The sequence below is a fragment of the Callorhinchus milii genome, unplaced genomic scaffold, assembly GCF_018977255.1.
Source record: "Callorhinchus milii isolate IMCB2004 unplaced genomic scaffold, IMCB_Cmil_1.0 Scaffold1, whole genome shotgun sequence".
NCBI lineage: Eukaryota > Metazoa > Chordata > Chondrichthyes > Chimaeriformes > Callorhinchidae > Callorhinchus > Callorhinchus milii.
Genome location: NW_024704742.1, coordinates 67,457,381 through 67,471,301, shown reverse-complemented (window position 1 = coordinate 67,471,301; position 13,921 = coordinate 67,457,381). Strand labels below are relative to the sequence as shown.

Here is a 13,921-nt window from a genome sequence, read left to right as displayed (position 1 = left end):
GATGTGCTTGTCCAAGCAGATACTGCTACTAATAATAATCCTTGCATTAGATATAGCACCTTATCATGTTGTTGAGAATGTTTCAAAGCGCTTCACAGAGTGTATTGTAAAGTGGATTAACTGTCTATTTAGATGTGCAGTTCAGAAGGATGTGCAGGTCTGAGCAAATGTGCAGTCCAGGCAGACAAGAATTAGTTTGTATAGCGCTTTTCACGTCGGAAGGATGTCCCAAGGTGCTGGACAGTCAGGGATTTGGACCTGAGCTGGGGGTTGGGATCAGGAGAGGTGGAGGGCAGGGAGGTCTTGTCACTGAGAAACACATGAACAGGGACCAGAGACTGGGCTTACCTTTCAGGCGATGGTCATATTCTGACGTGATGGAAAATCGACTTTGATGGATGAAATGTGCTGTGAATTAATTCAGGAGCAAATTGCGGAGTGGAGGCCAAGTTTATTTGTGAGTCCAAGTGAGGCCTAAGGAGAAAAATGGAAAATTTTCATCATATGTTTTTTCGGAAAATCTCTTTAATAGTCCTGAAGGATACAGAAACAGTATCCCTTTGTATATATTGAATAGCAGGTATTTTGAAAGAAAATTTCTGCAATGTTCCACGATCCCATATCCCAAATCTGCTGTAAAGTCCAATGTATTTTGAAGTAAATATAATCAAATGTGAAGACAGATAGACTCCAGGCATCAGCCATCCAGGTGTTAGCCTGGCTCAGATGGTAGCTCTCTTGCCTCTGAGTCAGAAGGCTGTCGAGACTTTGAAGTTGCATACAATCCTTGCATTTGATATATCGCCTGTCACATCGGGAGAATGTTTCAATGCACTTCATAGGATTACAGTGTAGTAACTCTGTATTTTGTAGACAAATGTGGCAGCCAGTTTGTGCACAGCAATGACCCATGAACAACTGTGAAGTGAATGACCAACTTCATTTTGGGGATTGTTGACCAGGACTCTGGGACAAATTCCCTTCTCTTTTTGAATAGAGTCCACTTAAACAGGAAGGCGGGATCTTGGTTTAATGTCTCATCCAAAGAAAGGCCCCTCAGACAATACAAAACTCCCTTAAGTACTGCATTGGCCTGTTAGAGTTCAAAGTCCCAATACAGAGCTTGAACCCAGAACCTTCTGCCTCATAGGGGAGAGTGCTACCAACTGAGCCAGGCTGACACCATTTTGTTTGGCAGATCAAGGTGTTAGTGATTAAATAAATGTTTCCAAACATGGCTTTGATTTTAAACCTGATTTACACCAATGCAACATAAGCCAGGAAGAAAGGACCATCTAAAAGCCCTTTTTAAAACTTATGTTAAAAGTAACACAAGTGAGGTGTTGAGGGCTTGACAGGGACTGACCGGCACTCAGTGAGCACATTTGCTATTAAGCATTGGGAATTGTTGAACAGTCCCGAGTCTTTGATGTCTCGAGCGCCTGTCTTGACCCCGGAATGAAATTTGCAAAGCAAATAGGCCACTAGTTTCACTCTGTTTATGAAACACCGAGGTCTAGTAAAACTTAATAGATGTCAAAATCCTGCTACTGGATGCTTGGCTTTTATTGTGTTGTGTGAATGTCAAGTGGTGTGTTTATTGACCTTCTCTCCCTACTCTCTCTCCACCCCCCCACCACTTCCATCAAGTCTTAATCATTAGCATCTGTGCAGAGTCTCACCCCTTATCCACTGTGATCCAATGCTTTTCAACTTCATTTACAGTCATGCATGTTCTTGTTGACTGAATTACATATATTGCATCTGTCATGGGAGACGCAGTTGCATTTATGTAGTCTACCCCCAGCTGGGGTTCAGCCTCAGCTCAATTACCCAGCCGGCAATGTCAAGCCCTTTGAGATGTCCTCCCAACATGAAAGGCTCTATATTAATGTAAAGAATAATAATTTTAATAATAACAATCCTTGCATTTAGCATAGCGCCTTATCATGTTGAAAGGAAATCTCAAAGCATTTCACAGGATACAGCAGGTAAACGCAGCAGCACAATTCCTCAAAGTAATGCTCCAAAGACAGCCATGGAGTGAGTGACCAATTTTATTTGGGGGATTGTTGGCCAGGACACCAGGAGAAACTGCCTTCTCTTTTTGAAAAGTGCTGTGGGATATTTAACGTCCATCTGAATAGAAGCGTATTGTATTGTATGCACTGAAATTGTATTGTACTGTATGTACATTTGTTTCTTCTAGCTTCTGAATTCATGAAGTCAATGGGCCTTCAGGACTGGGGCATAGATATTGGGTGTATTCCAAGATAAATACTCTCTGGTCAGTTATAGCACTGGCAGCTGCTCAGTAAAACTCCCTCTATTTTGCAGCAAATTTTGCCTTCACCTCAGCATATCTGCCTGTTCAGACGGATGTTAAAAATCCCACGGCACTATTCGAAAAGAGAAGGGAGTCTCTCCCAGTGTCCTGGCCATTACCCCAATAAAAAAAGTTCATTTGTTTTCATGGCTGTTTGTGGTCTGTACAGGGTGTTTGCCATTTGCATTAGGCTGTGTTGTATGACTGGACGTTGTCGCATACACTGATATTGTGCCCTCTAAGTCCTGTAGCTCAGTGGTTAGAACACTCGCTTTGCAAGCGAGAGACCTGAGTTCAATTCCAGGCAGGGCGAAACCTTGGGCAAGTTTCCTTACTCCACACGCCTAATAATAATCCCTCCAAAACCCAAAACAATAATAAATTGGTCATTTTCATTCTACGACTGTTTGTGGGACATTGCTGTGCGCAATTGGCTGCCGCGTTCGCCCACAAATATACAGTCAATTCAAGTGCTTTGGGATGTCCTCCTGACATGAAAAGCGCTATATCAAATGCAAGGATTATTATTATTATTATTATAAGTGTCTTACACCATCTATAATCTTAGTGGCTGACATTGCCAACCAGTACTAAGGATGGGAGGAGAGGGATGTGAATGATCACAGTTACTGTGAAGACCGACCTAGGTTATAATAATAATACTAATAATCCTTGCATTTGATATAGCGCCTTATCACATCTTCGAGATGTCTCAAAGCGCTTTACAAAATATATTGTAAAGTGAATTGATTGTATATTTTGTGGGCGAAACGTGGCAGCTAATTGCGCACAGCAGTGTCCCACAAACAGTTGTGGATTGAGTGACCACATTTTTTTTTAAGGGATTATTACCCCTGGAAAAGTGACCCGCCAATCGACTAACAACTGGGTGCCAACTTCCTGCTAGGTAAACAGAGGTGTGTGGAGTAAGGAAAGTTGCCCAAGATTTTGCCCTGCCTGGGAATCAAACCCAGGTCCTCTTGCTTGCGAGGCAAGTGCTCTGACCAATAGACTACATGATTCCGCAGGTTTCTACAGATTGCGACCTGACCATAAATGACTAACAGCTCGAGCATGACTGGTTGTCTAGTGTTCATCCTGTTTGCCTGGCTTAGTGTTGCCTTGCCCTGTTTGCATACAATGAGCATTCCTACAAACAATATCCAGGGCAGGATCAGAATGGTATGCAAACGGATAGAAGAAAATGAGGAGAGCAACAGAGAGGAGTGTGATCAACAACAGTAACTTGCAGTTACGTACAATATAACTTCTAATAATAATTGATAATCCTTACATTTGAGACAGCATCTTATCACGTCATTGAGATGTCTCAAAGTCTTTCACAGAATTTTACTGTGAAGCGTAGTGATTGGGTATTTTTGGCAGATTTAATTGATGCAGTACCTTTCACCTCTGAAGGACTTCTCAAAGCGCTTCACAATGCAGGATCGGGCACCTGAGTTGGGGGTGGGAGCCAAGGGTGGGGGGGGGAAGAGGTAGGTTTTGAGATATGTGTTGAAAGACGGGAGGGAGTAAATACAGTTACATTGCCTTTCACATCCAGTCTTAATTTGGAGATGTCTATTGAGAAGAATTACAATTAAAAGACTTCCAACCGGTGCATTAATTGTTTTCCACAAATTGGGAAACCATAGACATTTATGGCACAGAAGGAGGATATTTGGCCCATTGAGTCTGCACTAGCTCTCAGAGCAAGCTATTCATTCAATCCCACTACCCTGCCCTATCACATGCCTTTGTTTACTTAGCAGTAAGTAGGAACCCGGCTGTTAGTCAATTGCTGGATAGCTTTCTAGGGGTGATAATCCCTCCAAAAAATATATATAATTTTGGTCACTTAATCCACGACTGTTTGTTGGACACTGTTATGCACAATTGGCTGCCGCAGTTCGCCCACAAAATACATAGTCAATTCACTTTGCGATATATTCTGTGAATCGCTTTGACATGTCTTAACAACATGTGGAGTCCTGTAGCTCAGTGGTTAGAGCACTCGCTTTGCGAGCGAGAGACCTGAGTTCAATTCCAGGCAGGGCGAAACCTTGGGCAAGTTTCCTTACTCCACACGCCTAATAATAATCCCTCCAAAAAACAAAAAGCAATAATAAATTGTTCATTTTCAATCTACGACTGTTTGTGGGACATTGATGTGCGCAATTGGCTGCCGCGTTCGCCCACAATTATACAGTCAATTCACTTTACAGTGTGTTCTGTGAAGCGCTTTGGGATGTCCTCCCGACGTGAAAAGCGCTATATCAAATGCAAGGATTATTATTATTATGTTAAGGCTCTAAATCAAATGCAAGGAGCATTATTATCCTGGTACCCTCTGAAACCTCTATCCATCGTATACCTGTCTGCTTGCCACTTGAAACCCACAATGGACAACTCTGCCTCTACCACCTTACTTGGCAGGGTGTTCTCCATCCCTACAACTCTTGAGTGAAACAAAAATTCCTCCTAAGATTTCCTTTTGTACTTCTTGTGATTATCTTATCTCTATGTTCCTCTTGTCACTGACTACCCTACCAGTGGAAATAGCTTCTCCTTATTTATCTTGTCAAAATCCTTCACAAGTTTTGTCCACCATCTCGAATTAGAAGACAAAGGTCTTAAGGCTAAGACTGGGAGAAATTCCAGAACTCAGCAGTTACCTGACATACTTTTGGTGGAATTAGAGGCACATCATGGCCAAACGTACCATGACTCCTCTCTCCGTGTCTCTGTGTCAAATTTCACAAGAACTTGCTGGATGACTAAAAACAATCTCAGATAATAACTACTTAATGGGACTGTCGGTCCTATAAACAGTGTAATCATTAACAGACTGTTTTGCATTTTGCAATATTTCATGGGAGAGGAAGACACCCAAAGTAGATGTCAGTGAAGTCTCAAACGTATGAGGACTGCGGGATATTGGGGCTCTTTGAGCTGTTTATAAATGTCACATGAATCATGAGATAAGTCCACCACCACAACAATGTGCATTTATGCTATTGTTAAATGCAACTTGTTGAAGAAGAAAGTCTTCAGGTAAGATCCGAAGATGGACAAAGAATGGGGATTGAGGCAGAGAGATCCAGAAGGGCATAATCTGATTTGTACATGTGAGGATCTTAGAACAATCCTTTCTGCAGCAGGGAGCCTGTGGAGTCTGGTAAGAACTGGGGTGGTATGGGTGAGGAGGTTTGTACAGGTCATCAAGACTTGAATGGCAGCCAACAGTGCACAATAAACTTTAACTCCTGTGCCACAGAGATGTGAATAGACCGGTCTTTACAGCAATAGGAGGCCGTTTAGCCCATCCAGCCTCTTTTGCCCTTTCACTAGCTCCCGGCACATCTTGTGCTTCCATTTCAGCCTTGAAGATTTGCCTGTGTCAGCCATGGCTCAGTTGGTAACACTCGAGCCTTTGAGTCAGGAGATTGTGGGTTCAAGTCCCACATCGGGACTTGGAACTCATATAATCTAAAATGATACTCCAATGCATGACACTGGGGATGCATTGCATTAACAGCAGTGCCATCCTTTGGATCAGATTTTGAGCTGAGTTCCTGTCTACCTGGTTAGGTGGACTTTAAAGATCCCATGGCTACTATCCCATTGTACTACTTGAAAAGAGAGGGGAGTTTCTCCCAGTGCCCTGGCCAATAATCCTCCAGATAAAATCAATCATTCACAATATGTTTTATTGTGGGACACTGCTATGCCCAAATTGGCTGCCGTGTTTGCCTACAAAATACACAGTCACTTTACAGTAAAACGCTGCAAATCGTTTTGGAGATGTCCTTCCCAACTTGAAAGAGTGTATCAAATGCAAGGATTATTACTAGTATTTTTATTGCACTTTTTGGAGTGTGGGGTGGGGTGGGGCTGGAGGAAAGGACAGCGCAAAACTGCAGCTTAAAAAAAAATTGTGAGTGGAGCGTAGGAAATAAAACAACTTGCCAACAAAACTCAGAGAAAAGGAAAAAATATCCTTGTACAGTAGCTTCGGAACATTAGTTAGAATCAACCCATTCAGGGATTCATTGTGGAGCTGCTGCTGCCCTGCACTGTGCTCTCCAGCTGCTTCTAGTTATGAAGACATTTTTCACAGTCTTTGAGAGCTGAATGGCAGCCAACAGTGCATGAGAGACTTTAACTTCTCCGTCGCCAGTTTTGGTAACATTTTCCAAACTGCACGGCTTTAAAAAGGTGTGTCATTCACATACATACACACACACACATGCAAACACTCACAAGTAATAATATTTTGTGGGTGAAACACAGCAGTCAATTGCACACAAGCAATGCCCCACAAACAGTCATGGATTGAGTGGCCAAATTATTATTCTCTTACTTACTGCTTTTTTAATCAGGATTTTTTTTCACCATTGCCTCCCTTCATCTATTACAGTGAGTTAACCACGCTCACTCTCACTTCTGACTCAGAAGGTTGTGGGTTCAAGCCCCACATCAGGAAGCTCATAGTCTAGGCTGAGACTCCAACGTAGTGCTGATGGGAGCCTTGCATTGTTGGAGGTGCCGTCTTTTGGATGAGGCATTAAACTGAGCTGCCATTTGCCTGTTCAGGTGGATGTTAAAGATCCCATGGCATGACTCAAAAATAGAAAGAAGTTTTTCCCGGTGTCCTGGCTGACAATCCCCCAAATAAAATTGGTCACTCATTTCATTGCTGTTTGTATGACACTGCTGTGAATAATTTATCTGCCATGCTCATCTCCAAAATACACAGTGACTGCACTTTGCCGTGAATCCTGGGAAGCGCTTTGATGTGAACAGCGATATATTATAAGTAAGGATTATAAAACCCAAGGATCAGAATCTCACTCACCCAGTGATGCTGCTTAGTGTTACAAGCTTCTTCAGTTCAATCTTAATTTTCGAATCTGGCCTAACTCAGTTCTTAAAAAGGACCAATGTGGCTTCTGAATTAAGGAAGAAAATTGTTCTGCGGAATCTTAACAGTTTTAAGAATCCTGTAGTGTATTGGTTGGAGCACTTGCTTCACAAATGAGAGGATCCGAGTTTGATTTCTGGATGGGGCGAAATGCTAGGTGAGTTTCCTTACTCCACACGCCTCTGTTTACTTAGCAGTAATTAGGAACACGGTTGTTAGTCGATTGGCAGATCGCTTTCCGGGGGTAACAATCCCTTCAAACAATCCCTTTTTAAAACGAAATCCCATCAGGCTCCCTCAAAACACATCCCTCTTGACATTCCTTCCTGCCAGCACTGAAAACGTCTACTTTTTTTCCCCCCAGTAATTAGGAACTTTCTGTCCTTTGTAATATTCCACCTTCTCTGGTTCCAAATCTCACCTCCTGCCCTCGCCCCCCTCCCATGTAGATTCACAGATTAACTAGAGGTTGAGCTGCGCTGTCTCTCAGTTAATCTTTAGCCTAGTTTTACATGGCTGGAAGCAGTTTAATAAGTAATTAGCTATTTCCCCTTGAGTCACTTACCTCTGACTGTGCTTTAACTGTTCTACCCAGAACATCTGCAGAAACAACTTGCACTTACATAGCACCTCTCAAGTGGAATGAGCTTCACTTTTCAAAGTGCTTTTTTCAGGGGCCATGGGCACGGGCACACAGTGTGCAGTGTGTTATCGGTGTTGGCCAAAGGTATCTCCTCCCGCCTCTCAATCACTTGCCTACACTTTACGTTAAACTTATAATAATAATTCTTGCATTTGATGTCTTATCACGTCGTTCAGATGTCTCAAAGCTTTACAGAATATATTGTGAAGTGGATTTAGCCTGTATTTTTTTTGAGGGATTATTACCCTCGGAGAGCGATCCTCCAATCTACTAACAACTGGGTTCCTACTTACTGCTAGGTAAACGGAGACATGTGGAGTGAGGAAACTTATCTAAGGTCTTGCCCCACCAGGGAAACGAACAGGGTCCTATCGCTTGCGAGGCAAGCACCTTAACGATTACGCTATGGAACTCCATTCTTAAATTCTTTTTTTCCCTTTTTTATTTTGTTTATAACCTAAACCTCTGGAACTGCCTCTCTTTACCCTATGCCTCACAATCCCTCACTCTCTTTATCTTTAAATTCTTCCTTAAGACTTAACTCTTCAACAACAACAAAATTACATTTATAGAGTTCCTTTCACTTCGGGAGGACGTCCCAAGACGCTGGACAGTCAGGTGTTGGGACCTGAGCATGGGGAAGGGGTGCTGTAGGGGTGAGGGAAGTCAGAGAGGTGGGGGGGGCGACCAAAGGCATGATCGAAGAGGAGGGTCTTGAGATCGGCCTTGAAGGAGGCAAGGGAGAAAGTGAGGCGAAGGGACCGTGGGATGGAGTTCCAGAGTGTGGGGGCAGAGAGGCTGAAAGCTTGGCCACCGATGGTAGGACAGGTCGGGCGGGAGACATGGAGCAGGCCGGAGCCCACTGAATGGAGGGAGTGGGCAGGCTCGTAGGGAGTCAGCAAGTCTGAGAGGTAGGAGGGGGCAAGGCCATGGATGGCCTTGAAAGCGAGGACGAGGATCTTGAATTCGATCCTCTGAGGGATGGGGAGCCAGTGAAGTCGGGCGAGGGTGGGAGTGATGCGGTCACGGAGTCTGGTGCGTGAGAGCACACGAGCTGCAGAGTTTTGGATGATCAGCAGCTTGTGAAGGGAAGAGTTGGGAAGGCCGATGAGGAGGGAGTTCTCGTAATCAAGCCTTGAGGTGAAAAATGCATGTGAGAGTTTTGGCAGCCTGAGGGGTGAGGCAGTGAGGCAGTAACAAGACACCCTGGTTCCTGACTGACTTAGTGAGGTTGAGTGTGCAGTCATGGATGCTGATGCTGCCAGTGCCTGAGTTGTGAAGATGGGCCGGTAACTGGATAGCTGTGATGGTTCAAGGGAAGGTTTCTTCAAGGTGGGGGGGATAGTGGCTGTTTTGAGGGGGGTAGGAACACTGCTAGATGACAGGGAGAGGTTGATGATGTTGGCGAGTAGTGGGGTAAGGAGGTGGAACTGGGATTTAAGGAGAGGGGTCGGATGGGGGTCCAGGAGCAAGTGGTGAACTTCATGTAGGATGTGGTGGTGATGACAGAGGAGGGGGTGACAGGTTCAAAGGTGTGGAAGGAGGGATGGGTAGTGGTCGGAGTGTGGGGGTGGAAGTTGGGAGGGCAGTGGCAGCTGAGTGGATTCCCTCGATTTTGGACTCGAGGAAGTCCAGCATTTCCTCGCAGTGGGAGTCGGAGGAAAGAATCTGTGAGGCATGGTGGTGAGGGCGAAGGAGCCGGTTGGTGTTTGAGAACAGGAGTCTGGGGTTGTCCTTCACCTCCAGGATTAACCTGGAATAGAAGGATGATTTGGCTGAGGTGAGAGCAGAACGGTAGTTCTTGATGAGGTCCAGCCAGATGTAGCGGTGGGCAGTTAGGCCGGATTTGAGCCAAATGTGTTCAGCAGCCCGACATGGCCCTTGAGTGGAGGTGGCTGGTGAACCAGGGTGAGGATCAGGAATAGGAGGCAGTTCGGGAAGTGAGTGGGGCAAGGACGTCGAGTGTGGTGGAGTGGGTGCTGTGGAGGAGACTGGTCTGGTAAATGCAGACCACGCTTGATCCTCCGCCCTCCTTCAACCATGCTTATGGTGCCCTTTCCCACCCCTCTCTCCCTCACTCTGTGTCTAATGCTATGCTGTGTGAAGGGTGCTATCAGAGTTATTCTAGTTGGTCAGAGAGAGATTTTTAAGAGGGTTTTGAAGGTGGGCAAAGAAAGCTCACATTGCAATTGGGTTCCAAAGTGGGTAGTGGGTACAAGACATAGTAGCCAAAGTTTAGCGTAAAGCTTTGGGGTAAAGTGTGATGGCGTTTTTGGTGCAGTAAGCCCAGATCGCCTGCTCCCACCTGTCAGTCAGGGTAATTCAGAGTTCTTGTACTGAACTCTCAACCACCCACCACCCCCTATCCAAGGGTTGAGGCTGATGACCTGAGCTGCTAGCGTCCTCCCTGAATGTCTGTCTAAAATGTTTATATATGATAATAATAATTCTTGCATTTGATATAGCGCCTATCAGGTCTTTGAGACGTCTCAAAACGCTTCACAGAATATGCTGTAACGTGAATTGACTTTATATTTTGTGGGTGAAACTCAGCAGTCATTTACACACAGAAGTGTCCCACAAACAGTTGTGGATTGAGTGACCAAATTTAATATATTTTTTGTAGGAAGCATTATTACTAAATACTATTACTATTATTACTATTATTAAAGTGATCCACGAATCGACTAACAGCCGGGTTCCTGCTTACTGCTAGATAAACAGAGGCGTGTGGAGTAAAGAAACTTGCCTAAGGTTTTGCCCTGCCCGGGAATTGAACCCATGTCCTCTCGCTTGTGAGGCGAGTGCTCTAACAACTACACTACAGGACTTCACAATAAGGATAAGGGTAGGAAGCGGAAGTAAAGGGGAAAATTTACTCTTAACAAACACAAATAAAGCAGTCATTGAGACACAAGAAATGACAACAAACCCCTCTAACCTCAGAACCCACTCCCGCCACCCACTGTCACCCCTTAAAAAAAAGGTCCACACACTTTGACCTTGGTAGGAATTTGCTCTTCTCAGATGTGTTTTTAATGTGATAATAAAGTTCACTTTAAACAATGTTAGTGCAATTGGTCTCCGAGGACTGGCGTCTCTTGTGGTGTGTTGGCCATATGTATGTGGTTAAGTGAAATTTCCCTTGCACTATGTTAACAGTAAGAGCAGTCTTCCCCCCCTTACGTGACCAATTAAAACCAGTTCGGATGTAGGAAAGAAAGGCAGATTATACAAGATTTGCATTTCGGCTTTTACGATTTTATCTCCAGCCAGAGCTGTGCAGTTTTAGCTGATTAGCCATCAGCAGTACCCCAACACACATCTATGTTTAGCTAGTACATGTTCCCTGCATGTGTAGGAATATGCAGGGAACAAGCAACGAACATGCACTCCATGCAGGAAACTCTCAATTTGCTTTGGTTGCTCTTAAGCATGGTGATGGGCTTCTGTGGGTGTCAGACACCTGGCTGACCAAATAAAGTATCAAGTGATTGTTTTTCCTCGGTCTCCACTGCCTTCAATTTTGTATCGGCTTCCCTTTTCACTGATAGTTGTTTTCTCCCTCACTCTCTCTGTCCCCTCCCCCTCCTTCACCACATATACTACAACAACAACAAATTACATTTGTGTAGGGCTTTTTCACATAGGGTAGACGTCCCAAGGTGCTGGACACTCAGGGATTTGGACCCAAGCAGGTGATTGGGATCAGGTGGGGTGCAGGGCAAGTAGGGTAGGAGGGTGGCCGAAGACGTGGACGAAGAGGTGGGTCTTGAGACAGGCCTTGAAGGAGAGACTCTGTTTACACCTATGTTTACCTGGCACTAAGTAGGAATCGACTTGTTAGTCGATTGTCGAATGGTCTTTCCAGAGTAATAAACCCTTAAAAAAAATCTCTGCTACTTTCACTCGACAAATGCCTGGATAGTCTTTCTTTGTAGATAATAGTCCTCAATGCTCCATGGACAGCCTGTGAGGAAAGGCTTTGGTCAACAACAGGAGGGGACCCAACCCCTCATCCTCAAGCTCTGCTCCCTCACTCCTTTGCTCCCTTGTTGTTTCACTGCCTCACTTCCTTGGACCCTCCCTCCTTCTTCTCTGCCTCATCTTGCCATCCTCCTAATTCCCCTGCAAATACAGTCACTACACTTCAAAACAAGATTCTGTGAGAAGTTAATGGTGACGTGATAATAATAGTGAGTCTTTCATTTGATACAGTGCCTTATCATGTCGTTGAGACTTCTCAATGCGCTTCACAGAATATATTGTAAAGTAGATTTATTGTTTATTTTGTGGGCGAAACACGGTAACCAATTGTGCACAGTAGTGTCCCACAAACAATCGTGGATTGAGTGACCAAATTTTTTTTGAGGGATTATTATGCTCAGAAATGATTCCCCAATCAACTAACAACAGTCAATGCATTTTACAATATATTATGTGAATATTTTACAATATATTATGCGCTTTAGACGTCTCAATGACATAATAAGGCAGGCACTATATCACATGCAAGGATTACCACTATTCTTATTCTTATTCTTAAGTGTTTTGAGATGTCTTCCCAATGTGAAGGACATCAAAAGCAATTAAGAGGAAATGGTGTGTGGGCTGGGATGGGGGGAGGAGGAGAGGAGATAGTGATGGGGAGAGCTCATTATAAGGGCAGTGGTTATCCACAGAATGCAGAACGTTGGCCCAGATGGCTTGCATCAGTCAAACTGCAGAGAGGTAATTACTATGCCTATGCGGCCATGTCTTTTCATCTGGTTCGCTAGTTGAGAAAGGATTGTCAAACAAATCCACCAGGTTGGTCTCTAGATGTGGTCACACTCCCAGATGCAGCTCAGAACGGGTTTCTTTTGCCAAACACACACCAGCAGGACTTCAATTCTGCCATTCGTAAGCCTGAAATTCCACCCACTTTTACCCACGAGACCTTGCTTTTTTTCTTCTTCTGAAATTTTAAAAAAATGTTAAATCTTTAATTTGGAAGCTGTTTGCATCTTCCTTTTTTTGATGCCGTTCTTAAAATGAACGATCTTGCAAACTAAGTTTGTTGGCACCTCCAACCCCCAGCACTGCATTGGATTGTCAGTTTAGGCTATGTGAGTTCAAGTCCCGACATGGGATTTGAACTCACAACATTCTGACAAAGAAGTGAGAGTGCTACTACTGGGCCAACAATTTGGAAAAATTTGCTCCTATCCCCAGACTGAACTATATAAAAATATAAGTCCTGTATCTCACCCCCCAACTGAAACCTCAACTGAGATCAGCACAAACCAGGATTCAAACCTACCATCCGCGTGACCTCCTGTTGCTTTGGTAGCTGTGCTGTTTAGCCACTAAGCCATCGACACAAGCTCAGGCTCTTCAGTCTTAAATGAAGATGACTCCAAGGGGACCTCATAAAGGTGTACAACATTTTAAATGGGATTGAAAAAGGAAACCCAGATCAATACTTGAAGATAAAAATAATAATCCCTGCATTTGATATAATGCCTTATCACATCGTTGAGATGTCTCAAAGTGCTTCACAGAATATATTGCAAAATGCATTGACTCTGGAAGAATGCAGCAAGCAGTAGAACACGAGGACACATGTCAACGACGGAGATAGTTTGTCAGGAAGGGCGGTTGATGCCAGGACACTGGACTGATTTTAAAGCAACTTGATGCTGTGATGGAGGGACTATAGGGTGGGTGTTCTGGAAGGATGATATAGATAGGCCAAAGGGACGTCTTCACCTTAACCAATCTTGTGAGGAGACAAGGACTCTTTATAATAATAATTATAATTGATATAGTGCCTTATTGTTGAGATGTTTCAAAGCGCTTCACAGGATATAATTTGCAGTGGATTGACTGTATAATTTGTGGGCAAGATGTGATAGGCAGTTTGCCCATAGCAATATCCACTAAACAGCCATGCAGTGACCAATTTTGTTTGGGGGATTGTTGACCAGGAGAATGGGAGAGACTCCCTTCTCCTTTTGAATAGTGCCATGGGATCTTTAACTTCCTC

At 44.1% G+C, this 13,921-nt stretch overlaps 1 protein-coding gene across 4 annotated transcripts in view; it reads left to right on the top strand.

The window, feature by feature from the left end:
- The window catches only part of fgfrl1a (fibroblast growth factor receptor like 1a), a 161,132-nt gene that overhangs the window by 52,201 nt on the left and 95,010 nt on the right, over positions 1-13,921 (top strand). The window lies entirely within an intron of this gene.